Raw genomic sequence first — 17,442 nt, 5'->3', positions numbered from 1 at the left:
GATAAATCTCCCAGACCAGATGGAATGCACCCTTGTGTTCTGAAGGAAGTAGCTGTGGAGATTGCAGAGGCATTAGCGATGATCTTACAAAAGTCGATAGATTCTGGCGTGGTTCCGAAGGACTGGAAGATTGCAAATGTCACTCCGCTATTTAAGAAGGGAGAAAGGAAGCAAAAAAGATATTATAGACCTGTTAGCTTGACATTGGTGGTTGGGAAGTTGTTGGAGTCGATTGTCAAGGATGAGGTTACAGAGTACCTGGAGGCATATGACAAGATAGGCAGAACTCAGCATGGATTCCTTAAAGGAAAATCCTGCCTGACAAACCTGTTACAATTTTTTGAGGGAATTACAAGTAGGCTAGACAAGGGAGATGCAGTGGATGTCGTATATTTGGATTTTCAGAAGGCCTTTGACAAGGTGACACAAATGAGGCTACTTAACAAGATAAGAGCCCATGGGATTATGGGAAAGTTACATAAGATAGAGCATTGGCTGATTGGCAAGAAACAGAGAGTGAGAATAAAGGGATCCTATTCTGGTTGGTTGCCGGTTACCAGTGGTGTTCCACAGGGATCCATGTTGGGGCCGCTTCTTTTTACATTGTACATCAACTATTTGGATTATGGAATAGATGGCTTTGTATCTAAGTTTGCTGATGATGCAAAGATAGGTGGAGAGGCTGGTAGTGCTGAGGAAACAGACAGTCTGCAGAGAGACTTGGATAGATTGGAAGAATGGGCAAAGAAGTGGCAAATGAAATACAAAGTTGGCAAGTGTATGGTTATGCACTTTGGCAGAAGAAATAAATGGGCAGACTTATTTAAATGGGGAAAGAATTCAAAGTTCTGAGATGCAACGGGACTTGGGAGTCCTCGTACAGGATACCCTTGAGGTTAACCTCCAGGTTGAGTCGGTGGTGAAGAAGGCAAATGCAATGTTGGCATTCATTTCTAGAGGAATAGAGTATAGGAGCAGGGATGTGACGTTGAGGTTCTATAAGGCACTGGTGAGACCTCACTTGGAGTACTGTGGGCAGTTTTGGTCTCCTTATTTAAGAAAGGATGTGCTGACGTTGGAGAGGATACAGAGAAGATTCACTAAAATGATTCCGGGAATGAGAGGGTTAACATATGAGGAACGTTTGTCCACTCTTGGACTGTATTCCTTGGAGTTTAGAAGAATGAGGGGAGACCTCATAGAAACATTTTGAATGTTGAAAGGCATGGAGAGAGTGGATGTGGCAAAGTTGTTTCCCATGATGGGGGAGTCTAGTACGAGAGGGCATGACTTAAGGATTGAAGGGCGCCCATTCAGAGATGCAAAGAAATTTTTTTAGCCAGAGGGTGGTGAATCTATGGAATTTGTTGCCATGGGCGGCAGTGGAGGCCAAGTCATTGGGTGTATTTAAGGTAGAGATTGATAGGTATCTGAGTAGCCAGGGCATCAAAGGTTATGGTGAGAAGGCGGGGGAGTGGGACTAAATGGGAGAATGGATCAGCTCATGATAAAATGGCGGAGCAGGCTTGATGGGCCGACTGGCTGACTTCTGCTCTTTTGTCTTATGGTTTTATGGTCTTAAGTACAGCCTCTTCTCTAGTTGGCTTATCTACATATTGCTTCAGGAAACCTTCCTGAATACACCTAACAAATTCCACCCCATCTAAACCCTAGTGCCAATGAGATGCCAATCAATATTAGGAAAGTTAAAATCTCCCAGCACAATAAACCTTATTATAATTGCGCCAATCCAGAATCTGCCTCCCTATCTGCTCCTCGATATCCCCGTTACTTTTGGGGGAAGTCTATAAAAAACACCCAGTAAAGTTATTGCCGCTTTCCTGTTTCTGACTTCCACCCACACTGACTCAGTAGACTATCTTTCCCTGACTTCCTCCTTTTCTGCAGCTGTGACACTATCTCTAATTAACAATGCAATGCCCCCACCTCTTTTACATCCCTCTCTGTTCTTTTTGAAACATCTAAAGCCTGGCACACTCAGCAGCCATTCCTGCTCCTGAGATATCCAAGTCTCTGTAATGGCCACAATGTCATAGTTCCATGTATTGATCCATGCTTTAAGTTCATCCGCCTTGTTTATAGAACTTCTCGCATTAAAATAGACACACCTCAAACCATCAGACTGAGTGTATCTTTACTCTAACATCCGTCTACCCTTCCTCACAAACTCCCTACAAGCTGTCTCTACTTGTGCTCCAACCTCCCCATCCTCCGCCTCTCCACTTCGGTTCCTACCTCCTTGCAAATCTAGTTTAAACCCTCCCCAACAGTATTATCAAACCTCCCTGCCAGGATATTGGTCCCCCTTGGATTTCAGTGCAACATGTCCTTTTTGTACAGGTCACACCTGCCCCAGAAGACGTCCCAATGATCCAAAATTCTGAACTCCTGCCCCCTACTCCAATCCTACAACCACACATTTATTCTCCACCTCATTCTATTCCAATGCTCACTTTTGCATGGTATAGGCAGCAATCCTGAGATTATTACCTTTGAGGTCCTGCTTCTCAGTTTCCTTCCTAACTCCCTGTATTCTGCTTTCAGGACCTCCTCTCTTTTTCTAGCTATGTCATTGGTACCAATTTGTACCACAATCTCTGGCTGCTCACCCTCCTATTTCATGATATTAGCTCTCATAAAACACAACTTCCTTTTCATATTTCTCACCTTATGAAGGGCTGAGAGTAGAATGTAGCAATTAGTGCAGACAGCTCAGTGCGAAAGCTCAAATATTGCTCCACCACTAAACCAAACCAAAGCCAGACATCACACCAAGTTGGCCATATGAATAGCATGGTCACCCTGCACAATGATACACATGCAATATGCTAGAGGAGCTCAGCAGAGCAGGCTGCATCTATGGAAAAGAGTAAACAAACAACGTTTCAGGCTGAGACTCTTCATGAGGACGGATAATTATCCAGTTTGTACCATAAAAAATATCCTTTCTGCACTGTATACCTAAGATCCTACATAATGCTATCATCTGTACCCTAACCCATACTTTCCTCAAGTATTTTTAATCTGGAATATAAAAGACTAAATCTTTTATTCCTCTGTTTAATAATTATGTTTTTCAAAACTGACTCCATGACAAATAGGATCATTTCTTTTTAAAAAGTGCAGCTGTTTCAAGTCTGGAAAAGCTGAAGAAGTGCTGGTTGCTAAGCAACATAGCTGATGATACTGAGGCAGTGCATTTGTTTTTCTATGTGTCATCCAGAGAATTTCAGCCTGTGACATTAGCAGGCAATGTTATAGGTAAACTATGATTACTGATTGATTGCAGATACTTACTTTGTGAAATTCAAACAAGATCACTCGTTGTTTAAGACAAGACTACATGACTTTAAAAGCTGACATATTTTAGGCTTTATTTATCAGCTTTATAGAGCCTTATTTTACTGGAGGATTTAATGAAGCCAGTAAGGGTCAGCTTGATTCTCCAAATCCAACAAAGAAACATGATGCTTGCACTGTTCACCATTCAATGGGACTCTTTCTGCATGAAAGCTACACGAAACTGTTTAATTTTATGAAACTCAATTCAGGGAAAGCACTCTCGATGTCCATTAGTGTTATAAGCTTTTTCAATTGGCTACTCATGGTTGATTCAAATTTCCTTGGCATTTGCATCCAGTGTTCTGCATCCATCATTAAATTTCATTAACATCAACAGAAGCATTTCCAGAAGTAATGTATAGACTTGAGGTAATTACAGATTTGAAAGCAGTCCACGATTCCTTCACACTAAGTAAATGCTATAGCAAAGCACTCCGCACAGAAATGACAATTCAGTATAATAGACCTTCCTCTTGGAATACAACATTCATCCACTTGATAAAAATCAAATAGGTCCAAGGAATTGGAACTTAATTTTTATCTTTATAATAAAAGAGGATTGGTGGCATATTTATTCACAATTCCATTTTAAACTATTCATAAAAGTAAGTTCTATTAATCTCATACTGAAGTCAAGCACGAATCTAGCTCTCCAGTTTCATTACAGGTGATTCTAAGAGAAATAACAGTTTGAAGGAGTATGCGATTTGCTTAATCTGTCATTCATATGACATATACTGCCCTCTGTACAAAGCACAGCAGGTAGTCATTTAATTTCTATTGTTTGTTTAGTCCATCAATCTACATGACTTTTTCACACATTCTTTTCTAAAACATTCATAATTTGGGAAATGATTTATATATTATATCTATATATCTTTGAAAATAAATACCAAATGTATTCTTTACTTTCAAACAAATTCTATTAGCTTGATAGGAGGACATTTTTAAATGCTGAAACAGAGCTAAGCATTGCAAATTTTCACTTGGCAAAATCACAACATGCCCATTTTGTGGGACTTCCCCAGCTCTGAGCTTCTAACTATATTGGAGCAAACTGGGGAAAACCTGAAAAATGTTTGGGTCCTTAGAGGTTAACAGATAGCATTTACTTAGGGTAACACATATAAAATGTTGGAGGACCTCAACAGATCAGGCAGCATCTATGGAATTGAAAAAAACAGTCAATGTTTTGGGCTGAGAACCTTCATCATGACTGGAAAGGAAAGGGGAAAAAACAGAATAAGAAGATGGGGGAGGGGAAGGAGTACAAGCTCAAAGGTGATAGGTTATCAGGTGGGGGGGTTAGGGATACAAAGTAACAAGCTGGGAGGTGATAGGTGGAAAAGATAAAAGCTTGGAGAAGAAGAGATTTGATAACTAAGGGGAGTTGACCATGATTGAAAGGGAAGGAAGAGAGGCACAAGGGGGAAGTGACAAGCAGGTGACAAGAAGAGAAGAGGTAAGAGGTGAGCCAAAGCAGGGAAGCAGAAGAAGAGGTAAGCAGAAGGGGAAATGATTACCTCACATTAGAGAAATTTATGTTCATGCTATCAAGATGGAGGCTACCCATACAGAATATGAGGTGCTACTCCTCCAGCCTGAGAGTGGCTTCATTGTGGCAATAGAGGGGTCCACATTCCAACATGTTGGAATGGAAATAGGGATTGGAATCGAAATGGATGGCCACTGGGAAATTCTGCTTTTTTCAGAAGGAGCGAAGGTGCTCAACAAAGTGGTCCCCCGATCTACGTCAGGTCTCACCAGTGTAGGGGAAATCACATCAGGAGTATTGGATACAGTTGATGACCCAACAGATTCACAGATGAAGTGTTTGGTGCCTCACCTGGAAAAACTGTTTGGGGCTCTGAATGGAGGTGAGAGAAGGGGTGAATGGGCAGGTGTAGCACCTCTTCAGCTTGCAGGGATAAGTGTCAGGAGGAAGGTCAACAGGGAGGAACGAATGGACAAGGTAATCATGGAGGGAGTCATCACTGTGCAAAGTGGAGTAGGGGAGGAAAAGATGCATTTGGGGGTAGGATCCCATTAAAGAAGGCGGAAGTTGCCGAGAAGGATGTACTGGACGTGGAGTGAGATATTGCCTCTGTGGCAAACGAAACAAAACTAAAATATGTTTTTCAATCATACTAAAGATTTATTTGAAAGTTGTCGTAGAGGCTGGGTATAGTCTGCCTGTGTCATGGTCCGGTCCGTGAAATCCGTGTTCCAGTTTACGGTCCGGTCCGTGGACTCTGGACTCCGGGTCTTCCGGCTGTCCCTTGTTTCAGTTGGGCTTAATCATAGGCATCTGAAGCTCATCTTGGGGCTGGGAATATAAGTGGCCCTGGGATCAAGTATGGGTGCTGGTTTGTCTTGTCAGTATCCCCTTGGAGCAACCTGCTGGTGGAAGGCTAGGGCAGCCATTTGTGATCTCTAGGCCTGGTTGTCTCTCGTTGGAGCAGTCATCATGGTATGGATTTGGCTGTTCCTGGGGCCAGCTGAGGGGTTGTTTGCCATTCTGAGCTAAATATGGATTTGGCTGTTTCTGTGGCCAGCAAAGGTTGCTGGCTGCCCTGAGACTTGGAGCCACCCTGGATTGAACTCCCTTCCTGTCTTAGCCTCTGTGGGGTAAGTCAGGCTATCTTTGGTGTTGCCCTAAGGTGGGATCTGTCCTTTCCTGTCCTAGCCTCTGTGGGGGTAAGTCAGGCTGTCCTTACTGTTACCCTGTGGTTGGATCTGTCCTTTCCTTTCCTCGCTTCTGTTGGGTAAGCCAGGCTGTCTTTGCTGTTACCCTAAGGCTGGACTGTTCCCTTTCCCTCTCCATCTGAATCCCTGACAGTTTCCTCAGCGGTTTACCTCAGCAGTCATCCCGGTCCTGCATCCTAGTAAGCATCTTGGCCTGGCATCCAAGGAAGGGAGTGGCCCTGCGAAAGCATCCTGGCCCTGTGCTCTAAGGAGTCCTGGCTCTGTACTCAAGGGCCTAACTGACCCAAGCCTTGAAGATCCCAAGCCTGTGTCCAGTCCTGTAGCCACATCATGTCCTTGCCTAGTTCCAGGGTCCAAGCCCGAGTCAAGACCCAGATTCTGGGTCCTTGTCCAGCCTCTGGCTTGGAATACAAGCCCAGGCTCCTAGTTCCTAGTTCCCAGTTCCTTGTCCTGGTCCTGCTTTCCTAGCCAAAGTCCTAACCCAAGTCTGTGTTCCTGTCCCAGCTCCTAGTCTGTGTCCAGTCCTGTCCCTAACTCTAGTTCAGTCCAGTTCCCAATACTTCAGTGTCTGCGTCTTGCATTTGGGTCCCCCTTCAGTGCCCCCTTTATGACAGCCTGGAGCAACATAGCTTCAAGACTTCCAAGTATCCAAGAAATCTTAAAGGAGATGTGCCTCAGTAAGGTGGTATTGATCATTAAGGACCCCCACCACCCAGGACATGTCCTCTTCTCATGTTACCATCAGGAAGGAAGTATGAAAACCTGAAGGCACACACTCAATGATTCAGGAACAGCTTCTTCCCCTCTGCCATCCAATTCCTAAATGGACATTGAACCGATGGATACTCCCTCACTACTTTTTTTAATTTCTGTTTTTGCACTACTTATTTAATTTAACTATTTAATATACATAAATATTCTTACTGCAATTAATTTTTTCTATATTTATCATGTGTTGCATTGAACTGTTTCTGCAATGTTAACAAATGGTATGACATGCTGGTAGTATTGATCTGATTCTGACATAGCTCCCAAGCTCCTGTTGATTGGCTGGAATAATGAAAATGCTGTGACTCAAGACGGGTTCAAAGAGATCCTGTGCTCTACAAAAAAGCTCCCTTCAATGTACCTGCAAATGATAGTGCCAACCTCAGTGCTGTGTACTGCTTGCAGAACCAAGGAACAGCTGTGAAAGCAGATGCTACATATTAAGAAAGGTGTCTGAAAAGGCTGTCCTCGTGTCTCATTTACAAGGCAGGTGGATCAGGTACTGAAGCCATGAAGCATTACCTGTTAGCCTGTTGCCAACTCCAGCCACCTGCTCACAGACCTTTCACTGGTTCTTGTACTCACAATACAGCAGGGAATATACTTAATCTAAAGTCTGAAACATAATGCATTAACATACTGCATAACCTTCAGTGACTGCAATACACAGAAACATATGTGAATAAATATTTAAATAAATATACATTTAATAGCACTATTGATGAGCAGCTGTTATGTATATGATTTCCTGGCATACAACATTTAGCTGTTACTCTGCTGTATGTGTGGTGCCATATAATTCAATTATCATGAGGGTAGGATCAGAAAAGACTTAGATTCTTGAAGTTTTCATTCAATGTCTTGTTAAGGTGATATTGCAGATCCCTGCTAGGACATAATACCTGGCTCCTGTTCTTATGCATTCCCACTAAAACATGCACAGAAAATTAATTACAAGATCTTCTGTGAAAGTATTTCTTGGAGGAGCATTATCACACTTCCCAGTATTGACTTTAACACGGGATTATGAAACAGACTACTATGCTCTGCATCCATCTCAACTATCTAACAAATGTACTTCGAAATCCTGAATAAGTAGCAAAAAAAAATCTAGTGCTCAGATAAGACTGACTGAATAAACAAGATGATGACATATCTGCCTTCATTATCCCCTCTATCCCTCTAATTATACCAGACAAGCTGCATTATATTATTGTTGCTGCTCGGTGTATAAGACCCACATACATCATAAGACTTCAGTGATCACATTAAAGAGGACCAAGTTGGCTACAATAGCTTATATGACAGGTAGAGCTCTGCAATTGGTTTCTTCCTAACCTGGAGTCTGCACAGCATTGTCAGATGTCCAACTGGGTACACTTGGTTATTCAAGGAAGTTTAAGCAAACTTTCCTGGTGCATCATAATACCCTAGTGACTAAATAGTTGCAATCGTATAGCCAAAAAGGCAATTTGAGATTTTGTCCTTGATCAAATATGGCATTCTGTATACAGTTCTGGGCACTGTACCTCTGCACAAACAAGGGCCATCAGAAGCTGACATTTACAGCTGCTAAAGGGACTGAGCAGGTCGCGCAAACTCTGTGAAGGGAAATGGATGGTCAGCCTTTTGCACCGAAATCCTTCATCTGGATTGCTGAAGGATCTTAATTCAAAGGTCAAATCTGCATTGCTTGAGGTGGGTGTGCTATGCAGGGAATGCTGAAACTAAGGAAGTTAAATTATGAAGCAATGTTGACAACACATAATGTGTATCCCTTGGTGTCATGAATACTTTAGTAACTTGATTGAAAGGTAATTTGATTTAGATGGCTAAGATGATTACATGATCAGACAGGGTACATAGAAACTATTTACACTGGGCTTGAAGCAGACACATACAAAGTCTGCATATTACAGAGAAACTGGTCATGTCATTTCAGCAAGACCACCTTTGCCCAAAAAGCATAAAATTCTCTATGAAGAGAAATGAACATTTGATGTTTCAGGCCAAGACCCCAATGAAGGGTTGATACACATTTCCGGCATCTGCATTCTCTCTTTGATCTCAAGTTCCATACACCATTAATATAAGCAAAGGTGCATATCTTCACTTAGAAGATATTACATCAGAAATCAAAAAGTCAGGGTAGAGCAGATTTTAAAGTGAACTAGAGAGGAAGAGAGGTGTTGAGACAAACCTCCAGAGTTTGTGGTCTTCACAGGGCAGGATTGATTACATTTCGGCCAGAACAACAGGACTGCAGATATCTCAAAGACAAGAACAAAAGGAAAGGATAAGACAAAGAAGTGTTTTGAAGCTAAGAAATGTAGCCAATGTACATCAACCAGCAAAGCGGCTTTGGGCCAAACAGGACTTGGTGTGACAGAGGACAAAGAGAACAGCCTTATGAAGAGTAGGAAATGAGAGGCCAACCAGAAGTTAATTCAAGTTGTCAAAAATCTATAGATAATTTAAAAAAAAAGATTACAAGGTATTCTGCAGATTCTGGAAATGCAACACACGAAGTGCTGAGGAACTCAGCCAATCGGATATCATCTATGGAGTGAAATAAATACTCTATGATTCAGACTGTGTCCCTTCATCAGGACCCCAAATGGGTCCGCTGTTCAGCATTAAATGAGGTGAGGCGGACGGATGGTTAGTTCATACAAATAGTCTGACAGTTTTGAAACAGAACATGCTTCCATTTAAGATGTTGATGTACTCAGATACAGCAGCTTCTATGGAACCAGCCAAAGGTGTTATTGTCTTTTTTTTTAATCGTTTTTTATGATTATAAGACTCTGCTTGTGTCTTCCTGTATTTTTGACACTTTTGTGCTGCTGTCAAGCTTCCCTGTGTGTTACATACTGAACATAATATGTGAAGGTATTCTGGATTGATAAATTACAAGCAAAATAAACAGCTGCATGTTTGTTCCTCGCCTCTCTGTCTCTTGTGTGTGTTATTCACAGCCACCAGCTTCCCAGTACCACAAACATAACAACTGGTGATGAGGTAACACGCAATATTTATTGTTTTGTTCCCTCCAGCAGGAAATGTCCATATGCAATGCTGGCGGTGTACCGCTGTGTAATGTGGGTGAGTGAAAATGGCCGCAGGAAGCATGGGGAGTGAAGGATCTGAGGAGAGAGAACGAGAATGGCATGGTTAAATAAAATAAATAAGAGAGGAAGAGACGGATAAGTCTAGTTAACTTTTCTGGAATGTGATTGCGTTTGAAAATAGTGACTATGTTTGAAAGTATGGGGTCTTCCGGTGAAACGACAGAGCAATGGTGTTCATACAGTATACGGAAAGGTTTGAATATTTTGCACTGGCTAATCAAATTTCAAATGATATTCATGTTCCAACTTTTCAAGAGGACTGGAATATAAAAGCGAGGATGTAATGTTGAAACTTTATAAAGCACTGGTAAGGTCTCACTTTGGAGTATTGTGAGCTGGCTTGGGCCCCTTACCTTAGAATGGATGTGCTGAAACTGGAGATGGATCAAAGGAGGTTCATGAAAATGATTGCAGGTTTGAACAGCTTGTCAAATGAAGAACGCTTGATGACCCTGGGCTTGTGTTCACTGGAATTCAGAAGAATGAGGGGAAACCTCATTGAAACATATCGGATGGTGAGAGGCCTTGATGGAGCAGATGTGGAGGGGAAATCTTTGGTGGGAAAATCTAAGACCAGAGGACACAGCCTCAGAATGGAAGGACATCCTTTTTGATTGGAAATGAGGAGGAACTTTTTGAGCCAAAGAGTGGTGAATCTATGGAATTCGTTGCCACAGGCAGCTGTGGATATGGGGAGAAGGCAGGAGATTGTGGCTGAGAGGAAAATTGGATCAGCCATGATGAAATGGCGGAGCAGACTCAATGGGCCAAATGGCCTAATTCTGCTCCTATATCATATGGTCTTATGATAAATGCAAGTAGGCTTTTTTTCTACTGACGTTGGTGAGACTAGAACTAGAAGTTGTGGATTAAGGGTGAAAGGCGAAATGTTTAAAGGGAACATGACGGGGAACGTCTTCATTCAGAAGGTGGTGAGAATATGGAATGAACTGCCAGTGGAAATGGTGGATGTGGGTTCAATTTGAAAATTTAGAATATGGGTAAGTGCATTGATTGGAGGTGTGTGGAGGGGCTACGGTCCAGATGTAGGTCAATGCACTAGGAGGATTAATAGAATATATTATTGTGCACAGGCGAAATGGCAAAAGGGCCTGTCTCTATGTTGTACTGCTCTATGACTCTATGATTCTACTATATGACTCTAAGGTTAGGTGATGAGTATGCTTTATTCCTTGGTCAGTATTGCTTATTGTGCTCCTTTCATTTTGAAAGATGTAGATTACATGTAATAGCCAAAATTAAATCGTGCTTCTTTAATACCATGGACTAGAAGTTCAAGAGTACTTTGTAGTTTTCAAAATGTGAGTCCCAAGAAGGCTGAAAGACCCGACTCTAAATTCATTGAATGCAAACCATTACGTTGTGGGCAAGTAATGTTGTTGCCAGAATGTGTGGCAACCTTGTGGGCTGCCTTCCTTTGTGTTGGTTGATGCATTTCAATATACATGTGATAAATAAATAAATCTGAACCTGAAGGAGGAAAGTAAGTTGGTAATTAATGGTCTCAGTGGGGAAAGAGGACTCTGGAAATATTATGGATTTTCAATGTCTGATAGTCATTTGAAGATGTGTGTCATGGAATCTGGGTCTTTGGATGTTGTACATGATGTAGACAGTACAGGTCTCGGGGTGCTCAGGAGGATGTGGGGGATGTAGGAGTCACGGTATTCAGGATAACAACCTTTTTTGGCTGATTTAATGGAAGTTTGGGAACAGCCCTTCTACTGCTCTCAATGTCCTTTGCAGACATCTTGATCTCTCCCGGTGCATCTTCAGGGAACTTAAATATCTCAATGCAAGGTGTAGTTATGGTGAAGTCTATAGGTCTGTAAGCTAAAAAGGCCAAATTTCTTTTTTGGAAATGTGAGAAATGCCTAACATTTGCCCTTATACAATATTTCAATTGTCATTATTTCAACTGAGCATTTCTGGTAAGGCAAACAATAAGCTGTTGGTAGAACTGATGCAGATTCTCATCCCAAAATGTTGACCGTTCTTTTGGTTCCACTTGCTGAGTTCTTCCAATAATTTAGTTTTTACTCTAGATTCTGCAGTCTCCAGTCTCTCCATTCCTTGCCCAGCATTTTGTTTGGATCCTTGATGCATTGTGTCCACTGCACTGTTGCTAGATAACACTGCAGCAACATAAGTGCTGATCAGGATACAAGGAAGATTTGAAAAGATATGGACAAGCTGAGTGAATGGGTACCAACATGGCCGATTGAGTACAATAGATAAAAACTGCGATAGTTCGTGTTGGTAGAAAACAAACAGGAATATTGAAATAAGATTAAATGGTGAGATATCAGGAAATATTCATAGGGATTTTAGTGGCTCTGTATTCAAGTCATTGAGAGTTAACATACACGTACAGGCAACTGGAAAAGCAAAGACCTGAACAGAAAAGTGAAGGTATACGATTACAGTTACATCAGACTTTGTGAGACCATAACAGAAGTACAGTGTGCAATATTCCTTTCCTAATTTGAAATAGGGGTCAAATTGTCCTATCATGTTCCTACTTACGTTCTTGTCCTCCCTTATGACAAAATGCCTATAAACACCGTGACTTTTGCTCATTACTTGTCACTGTATTCAAGAAAGTCCAGATCGTGATGGCTGGCTATACCTCCCTCAGACACCATTTTATAGGGATGATGCGATTGTTCCATTGCTTTGATGTATATGAGATGAGAATATCAGTTACACTGTGTATTAAACTTGATGGTGGCAGATAGTTCATGCTAAGAAGTTTGTTGCTTGATAGTTGTCTCTTTCTTTTAGGTGCCCATCAATATAATAATGAATAGAAAACAGAATATTTGAATAATTATTTCTTATGCTCTCAATTTGATATTTACAAAATCAGACAGAATCAGACGGAAGGTTGAATTATTTGGTTTAAATATTTGCTTCCACACATTGCATGAAACTACTTGCATATTTTGAGAATTGTTTCAGCTGTGCTTGAAAATATGTTTCAATGTCTGTTTTATGATTGCTATTGTCTAGGAACGGAGGCAACATAAGCAAGCAGAACAAGGCTGAAACAAGCTGTATGATGGACAGCATGCATCATATATTTCAGATCTTTTGAATAAGTACAACCTCTGACTTTCTTGACCACAGTGCAAAGTGTCTGAAAATTTTATTAAAGCATTTGAGGAACCAAAAGTTTAAGACCTGGAAGAACTTGGAAGACCAGGTGAATGTAGGCCAGGCATTCAATGTGTGTTAGAATTCCGAGTATTAGGCATCAAACTAATTCAATCCTGTAACAAATTTTTAAAAAATCAAAACATACATCCAGCCACTAATAAAGGCCACAATGTAATAAGATTCTAACTAAGCGTCTTAAAACCTGCATTTACTGTGACAACAAAGATAACATGAGCACCTGGAGATTGATCTAGATTGCCCACTGTTTCTGGTGGATAGAAACAACTTGAATCTAAAATGAGAGTTGAAACATGGTCAGATTCACAAATGACAGAGAACTGTGGTGACTATTACATAGGTGAGAGTCTGATAAGCCAGCTGTACTCTGTGCCCACGTTGCTAGGTACGTAACTCCTGTACTGAACTTGTGTTTTTTCTATTGCTGAAACCCATCCACTTCAACGTTTGACATGTTCTGCATTCAGAGATGCTGTTCTGCACCACTGTTGTAATGTGTGGTTATCTGAGTTACTGTCACCTTCCTGTCAGCTTGAACCAGACGGGCTATTCTCCTTTGAACCCTCTCATTAACAAGGCATTTTTGCCCTCAGAACCACCGTTCACTGGATATTCAATCCACTCAAAATTCTGGAATATGATTATAAGGGATATAGATAGGGTAAATGCAAGCAGGCTTTTTCCACTAAGATTGGGTGGGACTAAAATTAGAGGTCATGGGTTAGGGGTGAAAGGTGAAAAGTTTAAGGGGAATATGAGGAGAAACTTCTTGACTCAGTTGTGAGAATGTGGAACATGTGGTCACTGCAAGTGGTGCACACAAGCTCGATTTCAATGTTTAAGAGAAGTTTGGCTAAGTACATAGGTGATAGGGGTATGGAAGGCAATGGTCAGGGTGCAGGGCAATGGGAGTAGGCAGTTTAAATGGTTCACCATGGACTAGATAGGCTGAAGGGCCTATTTCTGTGCTGTAGTTTTCTATGACTCTATGAGATAGAAATACTTGTAAGTTATACCCAGAAAACTGGATGTCCAGCTCAAGTAATCAATCAACTCAGAAGTACTTAGGAACTTTCTGAAGTCATGAAGCATGCTGTTTAATGCATTTCTTTTAATTCTTGACTTGCCCGCATCATAGCTTATTGACCCATTCTTCTCAATCAGGATATACACACTCCAGCGAGCAGGTCAGCAGTGGATGGTGATGGTTATGTTTGTTCAGCTTGAAAGAGTCTGTCATCTCCTTGAAGGAGTGGCTATGATCAATCTGATCTCTACTTGGTGCCAATAAATAATATCTGCTGAAGGTAACCTAAAGAACTTTTGAACGTCACATTGTAAAATGTTCAACCTAACAGATGACAGTAAATGATAAAAAACAGGTTGAATTTCAAAATGAATTCCATGCAGTGTGAATGGAAAAAAATGAGCATTCAGAGGATAGCAATGATCAACCGATCTATAATGACCTTATTTTTTCATAGCCACTGGCATACAGAGGTTTACAGCAAAACGTCTGTTCAGTTCAATGTGTCAGTGCTATCTCTCCAATGGAATGAACAAAATACTGCTGTGTTCTCTCTCTGCCACTGCTTTTATTTCAAACGTGCCTGCAATTTCCCCTTAATGTTTGGAAAGATCTTTGCTTCAAACATTTCCCATGGTAGAGTTTTACCCCTGGAACACCATTCTTTGTAACAAAATTTATCACTTCATTTTCTTACTGCTGAAGTATACTCAGTATCACATCTCATGGGATAATGGGCTGAATTGAGCTTAGAGACAGTAGGCATTTCTGCATGGCACTGCCAACATCAACTGTTCATAGATCAGTTTCTTCTAGATTTCTTCATCTGCACGAAGAAATCTCAATGTTGGAAAAGCTGACAGTGATACATCTGAATTCATTCTCTGCCATGGTCTCCATGGAGCCAAGCTGCTGCAGAGGTAGACTGGATCCATTTTATATCTGTCTTCAGCTGTCATCTAGGGTTGACCCATTTGAATGGAATCATTGACCCTGTGGAAGGAGAATAGTGCAGCTAAGTGGCGAAGCTATTTTGTTTTATTCTAATGACTATGAGAGAAAAGTAGTTACAATTCATAATCTGCTGGCAGCTGCCTGAAGCCTAAGGAGTTAAGTCCACCTGCCTGCACTCTTCTCTGATGCAGGTGATCAGCTCCCCATTTTCCAAAGGCACATGATAATGGATCAACAGCATGGACAGAGAGTCCAGGCAGTGGGCCAACTCCAACATGATCCAGCTCATGTTCCAAGATGAACTAAGGAGAAGAACTCACTGGGGCTTAAGTATCACTAATGTTTCTACTTTACTGACAGAAGCCTTTGGATGCTTGTCAACTTAAAAACATTTTCTCTTCCTTAAAAAGTTAATTTTAATTCTTATCACCTACATTCAAATTTACATTATATCTATGACATTATCTTTAGTATCCATAGATAGAGTTTTGTTTTGTGTAAAGAAAATCTTGTGCAATTGAGTGTTTTTGTCAAATACGTTGTGCATTTTTAAACCAAATAAAGGCACAGTGTTCTAGTACAATTATAGATCATTGTGAATGGAACGATTGCACCCTGAGAATGGCACTGATGACAAACTGATGTTAGGAAAGACTACAATAAACTGCTCTGAATGATTCTGAAACAAAGTTACATTAGCTCAGAAATCATTGTAATAACAGCAGAATAAGTTTATTAGTATCTGCAAAATGGGTTAATGCATAACAAGAAAGTAACTTACCTGGTGACTTACCTGGGACTAGCTGCAGTAGCCGGATCTCTGGCACTGAGTCTGGCTCTGCAGTGCAGAAGGGAGGGGGGAGAAAGAGCAGAAGCGGTAGTGATAGGGGACTGGATAGTTAGAGGTGCAGATAGGAGGTTCTGTGGTCGTGACAGAGAATCCAGGATGGTTTATTGCCTCCCAGGTGCCAGGGTCAAGGATGTCTCTGATCGATTGCATGACATTCTGAAGTGGGAGGGTGACCAGCCAGATGTCGTGGTGCACATCGGTACCAATGACATAGCAAGGAAGAGTGAAGAGGTCCTGGACAGTGAGTATAGAGAGCTTGGTAGGAAGTTGAAAAGCAGGACCTCAAGGGTGGTAATCTCAGGATTGCTACCTGTGCTAGGTGCCAGTGAGGGTAAGAATAGGATGCTCTAGAGGAGGAACAAGTGGCTGAGGAACTAGTGTAGGGGGCAGGGTTTCAGATTTCAGGATCATTGGGACATCTTCTGGGGCAGGTGGGACTTGTACAAGAGAGACGGGTTACACTTGAACCACAGGGGGACCAATATCCTTTCAGGGAGGTTTGTTAGTGCTATTGGGGAGGCTTTAAACAAGATTTGCAAGGGGATGGGAACCAGAGTGCCAGAGCTGACAGTGTGGCTGGGGTGAAAATAAATGATGTTGAAAGTTTAAGCAAATCTGCTGATAGAAAGGTTGTGAGTGGTGGTAAAAATCTTCTGAGGTGTATATATTTCAATGCTAGGAGTATTGCGGGGAAGGCGGATGAGTTGAGGGTGTGGATTGACACGTGGAATTATGATGTTGTAGCTATTAGTGAAACTTGGCTACAGGAGGGGCAGGACTGGCAGCTTAATATTCCAGGGTTCCGATGTTTCAGATGTGATCGAGGCAGAGGAATGAAAGGTGGGGGAGTAGCATTGCTTGTTAGGGAAAATATTACAGCAGTGCTCAGGCAGGACAGATTAGAGGGCTTGTCTACTGAGTCCTTATGGGTGGAGCTGAGAAACAGGAAAGGTATGGCCACATTAGTGGGATTGTATTACAGACCACCCAATAGTCAATGAGACTTGGAAGAGCAAATCTGCAGAGAGATAGCAGGCAACTGCAGGAAACATAAAGTTGTGGTGGTAGGGGATTTTAATTTTCCATACATTGATTGGGACTCCCATACTGTTAGGGGTCTAGGTGGTTTAGAGTTTGTAAAATGTGTTCAGGAAAGTTTTCTAAATCAATATATAGAGGGACCAACTAGAGGGGATGCAATATTGGATCTCCTGTTAGGAAACGAATTAGGGCAAGTGACGGAAGGCTGTGTAGGGGAGTACTTTGGTTCCAGTGATCATAACACCATTAGTTTCAATTTGATCATGGACAAGGATAGATCTGGTCCTAGGATTGAGGTTCTGAACTGGAAGAAGGCCAAATTTGAAGAAATGAGAAAGGATCTAAAAAGCGTGGATTGGGACAGGTTGTTCTCTGGCAAAGATGTGATTGGTAGGTGGGAAGCC

Source organism: Mobula birostris, chromosome 3 (assembly GCF_030028105.1).
Source record: "Mobula birostris isolate sMobBir1 chromosome 3, sMobBir1.hap1, whole genome shotgun sequence".
NCBI classification, from domain to species: domain Eukaryota; kingdom Metazoa; phylum Chordata; class Chondrichthyes; order Myliobatiformes; family Myliobatidae; genus Mobula; species Mobula birostris.
This window is presented reverse-complemented; position numbering follows the sequence as displayed.